Source organism: Macaca nemestrina, chromosome 19, assembly GCF_043159975.1.
Source record: "Macaca nemestrina isolate mMacNem1 chromosome 19, mMacNem.hap1, whole genome shotgun sequence".
In the NCBI taxonomy this organism is placed as follows: Eukaryota; Metazoa; Chordata; class Mammalia; order Primates; family Cercopithecidae; genus Macaca; species Macaca nemestrina.
This window is the reverse complement of record NC_092143.1, coordinates 53,970,923-53,988,405: the sequence shown is the minus strand read 5'-3', so window position 1 is coordinate 53,988,405 and position 17,483 is coordinate 53,970,923. Positions and strand designations below refer to the sequence as shown.

The window sequence follows — 17,483 nt, the reverse complement described above, 5'->3', positions numbered from 1 at the left end:
AAGAATAGATGGAATAGAGGAAAGTAGAGATGAGAGGGAAGGGCGTTTCATAAGAAGGGATGACATGAGCAATGGAGAGCAACCTGGAGCTTGTCAAAGACAAGAGGAGGTACAGGCTACAGAGACGGGTCAGGCCATACTGTGGAGTGTCTGCAGTGCCAGATGGAGAAGATGTCTAGACGAAGGTGAAGATGGCAGGTGATGCTATGCCTTTCCTCTTGCCTTTCTTTGTTATTACTGGCAAAGCTAGAGAAGATCATATGAGACATGGTTTTAATGGATGTCTTGGTATTAGTACAAGGACCTTCCTTCTTGACTTCTAGAGCAGCCATTATACATTTTTGTCAGTCTCTCTCATGTCCCTACATCAATTCTCTATCTCATATGATTATATTGCCCCCTCTATGTTTCTCTCTCTGGCTGTCTCCCTGTCCCCAAGTTTTAGTGTGATGGAAAATAAAATAGCAAGGTGACATGGTCTGGGAAGGAGGGTACATATCTGTGCTGCATAATACTTGAAAGAAATGGTTAAGGAGTTTTGATACATTGATGGTCAGGTTTTCTCAATATGTTTTTCAGAAAAAATACAGAACATTAGGCAAATGCTGCTTTAGTAAATAAAAAATATGTCCAACCCTCATTCTGTGCTTCTTGGGAGGCAATCCTGTCATTTTATACCACAGGAGAAATATCAATGTCTTAAATCTTTAACATGGACTTTCACCAGTTCTTAAGGGGTGGAAGAAGGCAAATAAAAGGATTTGTCAGCTGTGGTGGCCACATCTGGGGTAGACAGTGTAGCCTAGATACACGTGAAATCCCTAAAATTTCTCTTAACCTTTCAGGCATCCCATTGTCACTGAGCCCTCACACATCAGTTAATGGGATGCAGAAATAAGCCATGCTTTGACTATCATTGTTTTGATGTCCCATCTTTATTAGTCTACACTTCTTCAATCTGGTTCCTTCTCCATCTGTTTCAGGTTTCCAGAACCAAAAACTTTCACCTTCCTAGTTCTGTTTCTCTTTAATAAAACTTGCCATTACATTCTTTAACCACTTCAAAGTAAACACAGTCAATATCAGTTTAGAGTGATATATCCCAGGAATACCTGGTTTTTAACCCAAACCAAAGCCTTTAAGAAAAATCTCCCTGATTAATTTAGCACTCTGCTTTCTGGGGTCCTTCCTAGTGTCCAGAGGATTGAGCAGATTTATCTCTGAGCTATATATTGGCAAAAAGCTCTGGGGAGGGTTCAAATTTTACAAGAATGATTTTGTTTTCAGTTTTTTAAATCCATCAGCCAATCTTGATCAGTCAAGATTTTGTGTTTTAGTCTTCCTGAGCCATTTGAGATTTTTCCCGATTCACATCTTTAAAATAACTCTCACTTGCCTACTTCCAGCCATCATCAGTAATACTCCTCAGTAATAGGCTAAAAAATCACCAAGTTCCTTTGCTTTTGACTGAGATCATTTTCTTTCTTTTATTGTTTTTAGATAGTGGTTGTTGTATTTCTTAAAGGTTCTGAGTCAAAATATCTTTTTTATAATAATGAAAATGACAAATTCAGTGAGTTGAATTTGTTTTAACAAAGTTACTTGCTTTCGTTCCTTAGTTTTGTCTTTCATCAACTGCTAACACAAAGAAAGAACACAAAAGCTCACATTTTAGCTTTAGAATATCTATAGCAGAATAGGCAAGACTGGTTGGTGGACACCATACCAGATGATAAATAATTTGACCCAACACTTTGGTATTTGTATTAGTCAGGGTTCTCTAGAGGGACAGAACTAATAGTGTGTATATATATATATATATATATATATATATATATATATATATATACACACACACACACACACACACACATATACACACACACACACACACACACACACACACGGGAGTTCATTAAGTAGTATTAACTCACATGATCACATGTGGGATCACAAGGTCCCACAATGGGCCGTCTGCAAGCTGAGGAGCAAGGAGAGCCAGTCTGAATTCCAGAACTGAAGATCTTGGTGTCCGATGTTTGAGGGCAGGAAACATCCAGCACAGGAGTAAGATGTAGGCCGGGAGACTAGGCCAGTCTCTCTTTTCACATTTTTCTGCCTGCTTATATTCTAGCTGCACTCACAGTTGAATAGTTTGTGCCCACCCAGATTAAAGGTGGGTCTGCCTTTCCCAGCCCACTGACTCAGATGTTAATCTCCTTTGGCAACACCCTCACAGACACACCCAGGATCAATACTTTGTATCCTTCAATCCGATCAAGTTGAAACTCAGTATTAACCATCACAGTATTTACTCTTTTTCCTAAAAGCTATTCTTGGACCTACAGGAAACACGGTCATGAGTTGACATCCAGATGGGCTCTAATTCAAGAGATAACCAGAGGGAGGCCCAAATACCCCAAAGCAATGAAATTACACCTTGTTTTGAACAGATGGCACAGCCAGAGACCTGGGATTTCCTAAAATGCAACCAAAAATTTTTTTGCCTTAGCGCAAATGTGTTAAATAGTAACATTATTATAGATAATAGTCATCAAAAACTAACTTAACATTGACACGATGAGGAACAATTAGAACCCTTTTGAATGCCTGATGCTTAAGTGAAAGTATGCAAAGTGGTCCTTTGAGGGGATAGCACCGAGCCTAGGAAAGTAAATTCCTTTAGCAAAATGTTGGCCTTGTGTGGTCTCCACTTCCCGCTAATGTACAGTCACTCACGAAGGGAGCAGTGGGAGTTCAGAAAAGGTAAGGTCCAGATAGAGTCAGGCAGCCCTCTCACTGGATTGGTTTCTGACTCTCAGGCAACCACTGATATGTTATTTATTAATCTGCAAGGAAATGTTCACATACCTGCCTCTACACCTTTTCTCATGCTGATCTTCTGCCCTTTTGCCATTTTCCCATCACATCCATTGAATCAAACCCTCTCCAGCCTTTAGATATCCTCAAGAGACCTTTCCAAAGTATCTGAAAATTTCATGCTCTAATATTAACTTTTGTTTCACTTCCTAGCCATCATATTACCTGGGAATTTTATTGGACTGCATTATTTGGTATATTTCACCTGTATATTTTTATCTATACAAATTGATTTCTGGGCTCAAGAATTCAAATAAACTCACAGAGTTTTCTTTGTCTTGGATCCTTCATCACATGGCATACAACTTAGCATATATATGTGTGTGTGTGTGTGCATATTACAGAATATATACATATATTACCTATAGCTATATCTACATAAAAATATAGATGCATATTTTCTTCAATAACCAGTAGAGGTGCATCACAAGGAAGTAGACTAACAGTATGAAACTAGCAATTATAATAGTTCAATGATGAAAAATGGTTTTCCTTTTCAGGTTTTGGTACATTCTATTCGTCCATCCACCATTAGGCTGTTTCCTCAGAGGTGACATGATGTGATTGCCTGAAGAAAATGCATATTCTCTTTTCCTGCATAGAGCTTTTTCCTCTTGCCAAAGTGAGGTGTGCTGGAAACCTACAAGGTAACCTCATAACTCCCTTTACTGCTCTGTGAAGTCTACTGCCTGAAGCAAAAGGTAAGTAGACTGTTCCTTGTTTCATTGTCTCTGATTTTCCTTACTGCCCTTTGATCACTTTTAATCCTTTAGATCCCAAGCAAAAGTACCATGTCCCATCTTTGTCTGTATTCAGCTTTGTACCCAGGCCCCCAAGTCCAACTGTATCCAGTGCCATTCCATGTAGAAAAGAAAAGCTAATAAAATATTCTCTAAATATTCATCATTAGTTCTTATAACTATTTTTTTTCTCACAGAAAATTTCTCTCCCCTCCGTAGTTCTTGAATGTCCACACACAGAGAAGGATGGAGGAGGTCTGTTTTGTGCCAACTCTTATCTAAGTTGTTAAGGATTTTAGTAGCTATAAAGACTCTTATTATTCTCACTGACCATCTGTTAGTGTTGCCAGGGAAGCACTAAGGTGAAGATTTTGGAGAGGAGTAAAGATGATTTGGATCTAAGGGAATGAACACATTTATGACATGTTATTATACATTTCACTATAAGTGTTCAAGCACATGTTTGTATTTTTTCTTATTTTGATAGAGGAGAGAGACTGACACATTGGTGGGAAGGTTAGAGTGAATGCAAATTTCCGGTCTCTGAAGAAATCATGTATATGGTCACTCTATTGATCTTGATTCACATTTATTTGAAATTTACATCAATATGAAGGAAATTCCAAAAGTTCATGGAAAATGCATATGAGGAAAAAATTATGCATGGATTTCAAAATGTTTTTGTACAAAAATCAACTCATATTAGCTTGTTATAATATTCCTGAACAGGATCTAGTTGGAGGGACTAAGAAAGATAAGACATCAGTTTTAAAAAGCTCTTATCAGGACAACATGATTCTGCCAAATTAAAACAAGATCAAACATCAAATTTATGGTAAAGCTTGAGTGGAAAATGGTGAATCATTGATGCTTTATGAAAAGTTTATGGGGACAATGCCTCAAAAAAATCAGCAGTTTGCCAATGTGTAACTCATTTTAAGAAGGGATCAGATGCTGTTGAAGATGAAACCCATAGCAGTAGATCATCCACATCAATTTGCAAGTAAAAATTAATCTTGTTTATACCCTATTAAAGAGGACCAATGGTTAACAACACAAACAATAGCCAACAACATAGACATCTTAATTAGTTAAGGCTACACAATTCTTACTGAAAAAGTATAGTTTAACAAACTTTTCATTTGATGGGTGCCAAGAGGAACAATGACTAACAACACAAAAAATAGCTATTTCCATAGACATATCATTAGTTAAACTTAAACAATTCTGACTGAAAAATTAAAGTTTAACAAACTTTTCATTTGATGGGTGCCAAAACTGTTGAGCCCAGATCAGCTTCAGACAAGAGCAGAGCTTTCAAAGGACATTGTAAACAAGTAAGCTCAAGATCCTGCAACATTTCTTAAAGAATTTAAAAGGAGATGAAGCATGGCATTACCAATACGATCCTGAAGACAAAGCACAATCAGAACAATGGCTACGAAGAGGCAGGAAGTGGTGCGGTCAACACAAAAGTGGACCAGTCAGAGCAACCAGACAGAGCTTCACCAGGGAGTTCTTCTCCACAAAGACCACACTCCTGCTCATTCTTCTTATCAAAAGAGGGCAATTCTGTGATAGTTTTGAAGATAAATTATTAGGCATTCACCCTGTGGTCCTGATTTGGCTTCTTCCGAATTCTTTTTGTTTACTAATCTTAAAGAATCTATTAAGGGCACGCATTTTTCTTCAGTTAGTAAAAAAGACTCCTTTGACATAGTTAAATTCTCAAGACCCTCAGTTCTTTAGGGATAGCTTAAATGGCTGGTATCATCAGCCATTTTACCTGGATGGAGCTTATGTTGAGAAATAAAGTTTATATTTAATCCTTTAAATTATCTTTTAATTTCACTTTTTCTTGAACTTTTTGAAGCCTTCTCAGATTGCATACACTTATATGTCTTATCTGACAGTGAGTGTGATTTAATGCATGCTTTGTGAGTCACTTATACTTAAATGTGATGACATAATCACATAAAAACTTTCTAGTGGTCCTGATTCCATGTATTTAACTGGTCATTTGGATACTTCAAAGGATTCAGCCATTCAATAGAAAGTTTCAGCAAATGCCCCCCATTTGACAGTGTTACTTATGGGCTATGGTTTTTTTTTTTTTTTTTTTTTTTTTTTTTTTTTCTCTCTCTTGTATCAACCACTGTGGCTAATTAGGCAGAAGATTCAAATTGTCATGAATTTTTCAGGCTGATACATGTTCCTTTCCAGGGCTAATTTGCTGTTATCAGACGAATGACCATGGTTGTACTTTATTGATAATGTCTGACCTTATTTCCTTGTTCAGATTGAAGTTAGTTGGGTGCCTGTGCCGAGAAGGTAATTTAGTAAATCATCTCTCTGAAAACAAGTCTACTTTAGGGACTATCCTTTTCTTGCTCCCCTTCATTGCCTACTCTCGCCTCTGCTGCAGACTCCATCAAGAAGGAATAAGACTCAAGGAAACTTTTACCCAGGATTTCAGAAACTTAAAAAATTCAGTGAAGAACCTAGTTATAAAACTTGCATAGAAGACTCGAATAATTCCATTCGATGAGTTTTCTGTGTTAACAATGAGGAAGATTTGGCATACGCCAGTTAGGGACAGAATTTTATAACTGAATGAGAAATAAGGAAAACTGTTTTTTATATGGTTTGCTATTGCCATACTAGGGATGTTAGAAGAATTGATTTCCTGGGATGGCAAAGTAAGGCCATTTCATTTAACCTTTTCCTCCAGACATATAGGGGGAAATTCAGAGCACTAATCCTTCACCCCACCCCACAAGTTGTTTTCCAATTACTGCTGATTAGTGGTTGGAATTATTAGTAAGAATTACACAACTATTTATGTCTGTTGAAAAAGTCATCAGTACTAATTTTTGCAAATTGGTTGTAATTTCCAAAGAAAATATCAATTAATTCATTCGTTAAGAATTGTAATGAGTTAGCCCATTGGAGACTGGCATGGCAGTAAGAGCGCAGAAGTAGTCCTCAGGACCTCAAGGTTATATATTACCCTTGGCAGTTCCAAGAACTTTGGATTTTTACTTCACCAGAATAAAAATAAAGATAATGTTCCTTAAAGATAAGAAGATAGTATCTAAAAAAAAAAAAAAAAAAAAAGACCTATCTCAATCTTCATTCTTTTTTTTCCTTTGGCAATTTTCTTTCCTAATTTTCCCTTGGCAAGAGACAATGTGGTATTTAGCCCCTTTGCTCCCTCATGATTTGTATGTAATTAGGGATTCAGATATGTTATCCTTCAGCTCTAAAAGAAGCCACTATATTGGAACACAAGGGGTCATTTTACTTATGGGTGTATGTACTTTTTAATTAAAAATTATTTTATTGCTTTTGTTAACTAATTAAATTTAACAAGTAATTTCTCACAAATATTTATTAAGTTGTTTTGGCATATACCAGTAAATAGCAATTGCTTTACTCTGCATGTGTAATTAGAGTGACTAGTAATTATTTTTTTCTTTGAGTACAGTTGACACTATCACATTTTTCTAACTTTTGGTTCATTTTTATTTCAATTAGTGAATGCTTAATAGAATCCAAGATAAGGGGTGTCTGTTAGCAAGGAGGAAAGCTGCGTCTCTTACTAAGCTTTTGAGAAATACAAACACATATTGTGTGCCATGCCTGTATTCCCATATGCTTTATTTTCCTACATATTTTCTTTCTTCCTTCACCTAGTGACCCTGTATCTTGCCATTATTATCTAGATGGTTATTAAAACATTTCTAGAATGCACATTTTAACTAAAAATACTTAATTTTACACATGTAGACTTTTATTCAAGCTGGAGCCAAGAAGTGGTGTCAATTCAGCTACCCATTTGCTCTGCTGAATCCTTATGAAGCGCTTGTGCTTCCACAGATGTTATTAATGTCCTTGCATTCCTCTTTATCATCAGCAAATGCCCTTTAAGAGTCACATGTGCAGGCTACATGCCATGAGCAGGGGCTTCTTTGCATATTGACTTACAAGAAGCTCAGCATTAGGTGGAGAGAAGGCAGAGTCAATATGACAGCTCCTCCCACAAAGCATTCATTAAAGTTAATGAAAAGCAAATATAGGAGACATTTGCTCCTAGGACAGACATACTTAGGAGACATCTGATGAGACATGACAAAAGATGAAGGGCCACCAGTGCAGTAAACGTTTAGTAGCCTTGCAGGACCATGCTGAAGGAGGATCTCAATCACCACCTAGGTCTCCAGCCTAAGTGACGTATTCTGAGTAACAAAATCTACAGTTGTTTGTTTGGAACCCCAGATACGGAGGGAGCTCTCCTGGATACCCATTGAAACAAATCTTTAATAGAAATAAAGTTGGGGTTAAACAGATAATTTTACCATAACCTAGACTTCTCCTTGTGGTTAAGGTAGGTAACAAGGACCAGATTTATCCTCCTACCTGAAACAACTTCCCCCTCCAAAAAAAAACCCAGAAGTTATAAAACAACCATTTCCAAAACCTGGACATCTGACAACAGTGATCCATGAAAGATGGAAAACAAGTAAGAGCTCCATTTTCCTAAGATTATTGCCTTGAGAGAATTTCAGGCTATGGAGAAGGGAGGAAGAACTCAGACAGAGCCCAGTGAGCCCCCTGAGTTGAGATGGGGTTGGGAATATGAGGAAGTCTAGGTGGCTAGAGTTTGCAGGGTAGATTGAGAGGATAGCTGACCATAGAGAGAAACCTGAGATCTGCAGAGGATGACCCCAAGAATTCAGCACAGTATTGATCAGCACGTGCATGTGAGGAAACTACTTGAGGCCAGAGACAGAATACCCGGAAAGGATGAGAAGGGAGGGCACCAGGGCCATATAGTGCCCAATTGGTGCCTGTTCCCACCAGCCAAACTGGAAACTTCAAAGTGTATGGGGTTTTGGTGAAGTGCTTAGAGGATTTTTCTTCAGTAGTGAGGGAGAACTAGTCTTTGAATAAATGCTGCTGTGGTCTTGCCTAGAAATTCTCTTAATAAGACCCAAGAGAATCAAACTGTTTTTGGTTAATACTATAACTCATATTTGCAGAAAGATGGGATTTGGTGAAGTGAGGGGAAGAAAAGTCTGCATTGTGGAAAGCCTTGCAGGGTTTATCTTCTTTGCTGGAGGGAAATAATGACAAGTGGCTATGAGAATTCATGTACCTCACCCTGTGACCAACCATGATGAAAATCCCTGTAAACTCCAATCTGCTACCAGAAGCTGGTTCTGGAGGACCTGCCCCATTCAAACATGAGTAATAAACAGAAAGGTGTGGAGAGTCTATCTTGAAAAATGATGCAAGGAACAAACCGTTGCAGAAATGAAGCCCATACAACATAAAGGAGAACAGACTTTGAAGAAAACAAAATTAAAACAATAATAAATATTGAGAGACAGATATCAGGATTCAGAAGAGTAAGCAAAGTGAAATGAAGTGAACAAAATTAAAAATAATGGAATGGCAGATATGGAAGACAAATCAAGGGGGTTGAACATAAACATAGTAGTATCCTAAAGGAACAAAAAAAACCCATTAGGTTGAAAACTATCCTTAAAAATGAAAAATAATTTTCACAAATAAAAGAAGACTTAATTTTATTCAGTTGTTTCTTTACTTCTTTCAAAACCAAACTCAAGATTGGTCTTCCCCAACAAGCCTTTCTGACTCACTGGGTACTGAACTTCCTGTATTCTTGCAGCACAAATTGATATATGCTACAATGTATCTTGTCTCCAAGTATTACACTTGTTTTGTTGCTGTTGTTTCTAGTTTGGATAATTAAGCAGTTTTATGAGGACTAGGGCTGCATCTTTCTCCTTTTATATCCCCTTTTGCATTTTGTTACAGACTTTGTACAGGGTCAGTGTAGTGTGAACAATGGAGTAAAAGCATGAAATGCAAATTTTCTCCTTGCCTCAATGCAGTGGTTTCTGGGAGCTGATTTGGCAGTTCTGTTGTGTTTCTGAGGTTGCCAGTTCCTCTGTTACTGATTTTCTGTTGCTATCCTAAAGGTAAATGAAAAACTGAAGAAGGACAAATATTTGATCAGGGCATTGGGAGTCAGGATGCTTTTTTTTTTCTCTCTTTCTCTATTGCCAAATATTCTAAGTCAATTTAAAGTGTAGGTACTGTCAAGAACACTGGACAAGGCGTGAGGGCACTGGAGTTCTAGGGCAGGGATATCACTAACTTGCTATGTGCCCCCAGAGAAGTTACTTGATCTTCATTCTGCTGTATCTTGGGGCTAGAACAGCTCCTGACTCATTATAAGCACTTAATAATTATGTTTTGAATGAAAGAATAATTAGCTTCAGTTTCCTCTTAGGTCAAATGAGGGGCTTGTACTAGCATGGTCTCTAGGAACTGTTTACACCATAAAAATCTAAAAACTACCAGCTTTCCTCTGATTGGCAAGCATTTACACCATGCATTTCAATTGCAGCAACTCTGCAGATGCCTGTTGTTTTTATGGAAGACGTGTTTGTCCCCACATGCGCTGTTTACACATTCCATGTAGATTTTAATGTCCATCCTAAGTTGCACAACTTTTGAAAACAGCCAGGCAAAAAGTCCAGAGGGCACACTGAAGGATTCTTACAGGAAGCTTATAGCCTGTCTCCTTTGGCTAATTTGCAAAAGCATTTTTTGATTTAAAACAGAAGGAGGGTGAATCCCTGGGAGAAAACTCACATCCACTAATGTTCCTTCTGGAGTGAATTATGAGAGGAAGCCCCAGATGGATTATAGACGAAGGTTAAACTTTGAGACACTAATTTATTGAAAAGGTAAAGATAGTAAAAGAACAAAAAGTGCCCTGAATGTTATGTCTGTGTGTCCTTTTTATCCCATGCTTTCCAGTATTTTAAGGATCTTTGAAAGGCATGTGTTCATCTGCAGAGGCAATGTCCCCTAACTTCCTGAGAAAAATCTTTGCCACTGGAAGCCATTGAAATGACATTCTAATAGGATTCTCCAATTAGACAAAAAAAAAAAAAAAAAAAAAAGGACAAACTTTATAGAAGACATTTCATCTTGAAAAATAGAAAAGCTAATGGAGCTGTTTGGGGACAGTGGTATAAAAGCATTGAGTGATGTTCTGGAAAAGTATTTTGGCATGTAGTGATATTTAATACTATATTCTATCAATTTGAAGATGACCACTATGTTCACGTTTTAACATTTCTGGAATCATTTTATAACTAATGAAGGCTAGCGATTGCTGTGGGTCAGCTGACAGAGAGGTCCATTTGTCATCATCTGCACTATGAGGACTCAGGTATTTTTGGTAGTGTAGCTCGGTCATCATAACCTCTCAATATTTCAGTCACTATACCTTTTAAAGATCATTTGGAAAAGAAATTTGCATCTTGATTCTTTTCTGAAAATTTCAGTTGACACTACTTGGTAGGATGAAGAAAGCACTTTCATCGAAACTTGCAGAAATAGGGGCAGTGGTTGGGACGAATGTTCTGTATACAATAATAGAACAGTCTTTTAAGAAATAATGCATCACCAACATGCTTAAGGACAGAGGACATAGACAATGATATACATAAATCTTTATATGTTGTCTCAGTATTAGTGCTTTAATGTCTATTTTTTATTTTCTTCACTTATCCTCAAATTCTTGCAAATAAATCATGCATTCACAGGACCCTCATTCAGTGCTGTTTTCTATGTACCGGTGGTGAAGATATTGTGATCAGGTGAATACTGGAAAGTACACTTTAAAAATATCTTTATAGGATTTCTCAAAAATGTTTCTGTAAAAATGAAGTATGATAGATGAATCCATTAGTGGTCCTACTTAATGGTCTCTCTATATCCACACACTTTGCAAAGTTACTGCATCAGGAACTGGTATATATTTCTCTAGTCTTTGAACCTGGGATAAACTCGTGACCTACTTTGACAAAGAAATAAAGTGGCAGTGAAGGTATGCCACTTCTGAGACTAGGCCTTAAAACGTCTTGCATATGGCCGGGTGTGGTGGCTCATGCCTGTAATCCCAGCACTTTGGGAGGTTAAGGTGGGTGGATCACCTGAGGTCAGGAGTTTGAGACCAGCCTGACCAATATGGTGAAACTCCATCTCTACTAAAAAATTAGCTGGATGTGGTGGTGTACGACTGTAGTCCCAGCTTCTCAGGAGGCTGAGACAGGAGAATTGCTTGAATCCAGGAGGCAGAGGTTGCAGTGAGCCAAGATTGCACCACTGCACACCAGCCTGAGAGACAGAGAGAGACTGTCTCAAAAAAAAAAAAAAAAAAAAGAAAAGGAAAAGTCTTGCATATGTGTGCCCTCTCTTAGAATGCTGCTATCTCTGTGTAGTTGTTCAATGGGGGATGAGTGACCATGTGCAAGACAGTTTGCTTGTCTTATTAGCATCATTCTAGGCTACCTTATAGTCAGCCAACCCACAAACATATGAGAGAACTCAACCCAGAACAGCAGTGTTAGCTTACAGTACATAGAGCTGAACACTTATGATTGAACTCAGCCAAGAACAGAATTATCCAGCTGACTTTTAGAGTCATAAGCAATAAAAATACTTATTGTTTAAGTCACGTACATATGGGGTGATTTGTTACACAGCAATAGCTAACTGATACATGAGGGGCAGCATATGCTTCTCACATAAAAGCAGGTCAGCCTGAAGTTCACATCAAGATGTGTTTTCTTAAGGTGTTTTGGATCTGAATCCCACATATCCATCTTTTTCTACACTTCCCAGGAGCAGAAGCACTGAAATTCTGTATGACAGGCTGCTTTTGAGATATTTTCAACTTAGTTGGAATCAGGATTTGCCAGAAATGTTGTGAGACAGCTTGTTTAAGTGAGATTTCCTGCTCAGTTTCTTTTTTTAAAAGATAGGGAGAAAAAGAAAAAAATAATGATTTTTGGATGGAGTTCATCCGTGCTGGACACATTTGGACACGTAGCTGAGGGGAACCAATGTGTAACGATCTTTAAGTTCTTTAGAAACTTTGGCAAAGTCTTCAACCACCTGAGAATTCTTAAGATTAAATGCTTGAAGTGTGATTCTAAATTAATAACACTGACATCACAAGTTACTCCCACAGACCAATTTCTCACTCTTCATAAATATTCTGTTTACAGATTGTTCTATCTTCCTATGGCTGTTTTTTATTTAAGCTGTGTATGTTCTCTCACTACCATGCTTGTTAATTATTAAAAGATTTTCTCCATTTTTTTTCAGGCTCACACTGAAAGGTGAGTTTTAGCCAACTTACTATTTGGTTAATATTTTACATTTCAATTTTCCAATTCAAACCAGGGAACCAGAGAAGGGTATGAATAAAACTTAAGCTATAGGTGCATATTTAGAAAAAAGAAAGAGCAAATGATGAATATGTATGAAACTTATTTAAAATGCCATATTTATGAGGAAAGGAAAAATATTGGAGCCTCACTTTCCCTTTACATATTTTCAAAACACCACATGGGATTGAATGGGACCAAGTGAAAAGTATAAAATTTGTTGAGTGTGGTGGGTGTTTGAGTGTGTCAGTGCAGTGAGAAGTTGGCAATGTGAATCCTCTGGGGCTTGTGGGTAGGACACATAGAAGCCTTGGCAGAAGGAAAAACATGAGTTTTCTTATGCCTGATTTTCAACGGGACATTTGGCAGGATGCTTGCCATCTTTCTGTGTCAGTTTATTTGATCCTAGAGGCCAAGAGTGCAAAGACCCCAAGTTGCTTGTTGGTGGTCCAGGACACGGGCTTGCATTCACCTCTGCAGTACTTGTACTGCCTTGTGGCTGCTCTATGCCTGATCAAAGCCAAAGTGGTAGTAATGTGAAAGGGAAGAAAGGGCCAGAGGAAATGTTCCACTCTAGGGATTTCAATTCAGCCAAATTTATTTCACCCACTCTATGCCCAGGCCTGTATTAGGCCCTGGGTAGTTGAAGCAATATTTGGAAGAGAAGGGGGCTGTACTCTCCAACTTCTAGTGTGTCCACACCAGGAAAAGTGACACATATGCATAGGAGCCATGAACAGGGGAGTCAGTGTTCATGACAAAGGTTCTAGTTAAATGAAGCAAGTCCAGCTGTTCTTTGGGAATCCATGCAGCAGTAAACATGAATAACATAGATCCATGTACCAGAACAGAAAAGTCTCTAATATATGTGGTTGGATAAAAACAAATAAATAAAAAAACAGCCTCAAGTTATGACCTACAATGTAATACCACTTTGTACCACTATAAACCAACTTAAAAAGAACAACTATACATTTCTACCTTGTAGGTATATCAATTTATGGAAAAAGATCGGGGTGGCATGCACAAAATAAGGGCACTGGGATGCGGAGAGGGGGCTGGTCAGGAAGTGTGTGCATATCTTGTTACTATAACATATTTATAACAAATTTATGTAGCTGATTTAAGTAAAGAAATTAAAAATAAATAAATGATATGTGCATTAAAGAAAACTTATTTACCAACATTTTCCTACCCTGCATCATACACACAAAAACAAAGACATTCACCTTTGGGTTCTTTATTATCTGGTTGGAGAAATAAGACTCATGGATATATTTCATACTTTAACAAAATGATATACAATCTTTTCTTGATTTCTGTAATTTTTTTTTTTGTTTTGCTTCTCCACCCTGCCTCTCTTTATTCTTCTCTTTCCTGATTTTTGCTTTTCCTTCTCAATTCCAAATGTGGGAATTCTCTAGGGCAAGTCTTCAACCCTTTCACTCTCTTTCTGATCATTTTCACCCATTCTCACAAAATCCAAGGTAGCCACTAATAGGAATTTTTTTTTTTTTTTTTTTTTTTTTTTTTTTTTTTTTGAGACAGAGTCTCGCTCTGTCACCCAGGCTGGAGTGCAGTGGTGTGATCTCGGCTCACTGCAAGCTTCGCCTCCCGGGTTCATGACATTCTCCTGCCTCAGCCTCCCAAGTAGCTGGGACTACAGGTGCCCGCCACCATGCCCGGCTAATTTTTTGTATTTTTAGTAGAGACGGGGTTTCACTGTGTTAGCTAGGTTGATCTCGATCTCCTGACCTCGTGATCCACCTGCCTCAGCTTCCCAAAGTGCTGGGATTACAGGCTTGAGCCACCGCGCCCGGCCTAATAGGATGTTTTAACTTCAATTTCTAGCTTCATTCTTCCCTCTCTATTGGGCATCTCTCCTTGCATGTTTGCCACCATTTTGGGCTCAGTTTTTCTAAACCAAAATTAATCTCTCCTTCTATCTTCATGGCTTATTTATCCTTCTCCCTGATGTGCTTATTTGACATTGCATGCTTGTATCAAAACAGCTTATGTACCCCATAAATATATACACCTGTGTACCCACAAAAATTATTAAAATATCTTGACTTCTTGATTTCTTCCAAAGACATTGCCATTCTTGTCACCAGATTGAGAAGCCTGTGTCCTCAGTAATTTCTCCTTTTCCAGCTCCCTTGCCATTCACAATGTCCCATCCAGTCTTCCTTTCTGATGCTTTTTTGCATCCACGCTTTCATCTTTGTCTTAGTTAAGGCTGTTATAACAAGTAGACTGGGTAGCTTAAACAATAATTATTTTTCACAGTTCTTGAGGCTAGAATTCTGAGATCAGAGGGCATTCATGGTCAGGTCTGGTAAGGGCCCTCTTCCAGGTTGCAGACTGCTGTCTTCTCCTTGTATCTTCACAGGGCAGAGAGCAGAAAGAGAAAGCAAGCAAGCTCTCTAGCTGTCTGTTCTCATAAGGGTACCAATCCCATTCATGAGAACTCTGACATCATGACCTAATTACTTCCCAAAGGCCCCACCTCCAAATACCATGTTAAGGATTGGGCTTCAACATGTGAATGCTGGGGAGACACACTATCCAGTCCTTAGCCATCTTCATTTGTACATTTCCTTATTGTGTTATCTTAGCCAAAAGCACACACAAAGGCAAGGCAGAAAACTAAGCTAATTCTTTCAGTAACTGAACGCCTCTAAATGTTTATTTATCTACCTGTCGTATCTGATAAATGACTTATTTTGTTTGGGATTGCATGATTATCAGTTTTTTTTACTTTTATCCATTAGTTACCAAGAATTTACCAAGTACCAGTTTTACAATCAGCCTTGGGAGATATAATAAACACAGAAGACATGGGTTCTTCTTTTGAAGAACTAATTGATGAAAAATGTCATTAATAAATAAAAGTAGTAATTTGAAATAAATCATACAGCAATATAGAATATACACAAAACATGGAGAAAACTAAATCCATAATGCTGCCCCCACTTCTTTACTTCCACAAACACTGAGAATCAACTGTATGTCACACACTAATCTAAGAACTGGGGATATGGCATAGAAAGTCAGAAAATGCCTCTGCCCTTATGGGACTTCTATTCAAGTGCAGAGAAATAGATACTAACTAGGTAAGCACATAATTAGGATAATTTCTGAGAGTGACAAATGCTACAAGAAAAAAATAATATGGCATAATATGACAGATAGGGCCTAGGGATAAAATTTAGCTAGAAAGGTCAAGGAAACTCTCTCTAAAGAAGTAATATTTGAATTGAGTCCTGAATATTAAAAGGCAGCAGCTATGGGGAAACCTGGAGGTACAAGGTCACAGGCTGGTCTTACTCCAATAACAAAATCCCAAGATAAACATGCACTTGAGGAATTGCCAGATAAAAGAGGCTCTTGAGAACACGAAACAACCTGAGTTGTTTTGAATACCATGGGCCAAATGGTGGTTGTCAAGTGGGGATCTAGAGCAGGACCTATTTGGAGGGAGTCAAGGTTTTTTACAGGGAAGTTTCATAAATGCTCTCTCCATGACCCTGACCTTCCTGGGCACACGGACTATGAAATAACCCCTTCAGACACCTTCTCCTTTCCCTGGCCACACACATATTTCTATAGAGTAGCATGTAAGTCAGATGGATAAGTAAAGAAAAGAAAAATAAATTTACTGGGAAAGGGAACAGCTAAGTGAATCAACATTTTCCTAATTGGTTTCCAGAGGCATTTGTCTGTCTGAGAGTGAGATGTTTGATATTCTGGTTGAGTAAGTTCTTGATTCCAGGTCATCAATTATGATAATAGAACAAATCAAAAAGTTTCCAGCAAACAGAAATTCTTCATTTCCTGGCTCCTACTCAACTTTATTGATTGGACCATTGGGTAAGACTATAAATTTCATGTAGAAACACTAGAAAAGCTTTGGCTGGGCCCTTTGCTTTCTCTAATTTCAAAAAATGTTCAAAGTGCCTGGGACAATTTGGATTTTTCATCCCACTCTCTTCTATGCCTGTAGACAGGGGCAGGTGCTTCACAGACAAAATTACCTCCACTCTTGTTTTAAATGTAATGGCTGATGATGTATATCACAAATGAACTGAGTGTCTACAACCCTTATTGTCTTCTAAAATATCCCTTCCAATAGTCTTCCAAAATGCTAAAATGATAATCATTAGAAACTCTTCCTTAGAGTTATACAACATGGGCTCCTTCTTAAATAAATATATGTTCCTAAGAAAAGAGGGAAGGCCCTGTTTGTATAACTCATTTGTCTTTCTAAACAGGTTCATATTAATATACATCATGAGACAGCATGAAGTAATGAAATCTATGGAAGACTTGAGTCCAAAGACCTAAGTTCAAGGCCCAGACCCTCCTCTCACAAGCTGTGTGATTTAACAAATTACTTTTTGTAAATCATAATTTCATCTGCTGCTAAAGCTAAACATTATCTGAGTATGTGTTGTAGCTTTGTAAATGTTAATACATCAAAGAAATATAAACTATTATAAATGTTATCATTTGATTAGTAGAGATTGTTTAGATCAATTTCATCATTTTGGAAGGTACTGAAATTCTGAAAGAATTTTATACA

General features: G+C 37.7%; 1 long non-coding RNA gene across 1 annotated transcript in view; it reads left to right on the top strand.

Moving 5' to 3' along the window:
• LOC139360033 (uncharacterized) overlaps positions 1-17,483 on the top strand; it is a 558,829-nt gene that overhangs the window by 496,977 nt on the left and 44,369 nt on the right. Inside the window, exon 8 of the long non-coding RNA XR_011616939.1 lies at positions 3,381-3,581. This is a non-coding gene — a long non-coding RNA (uncharacterized lncRNA). The remainder of the gene's footprint in view (positions 1-3,380; positions 3,582-17,483) is intronic.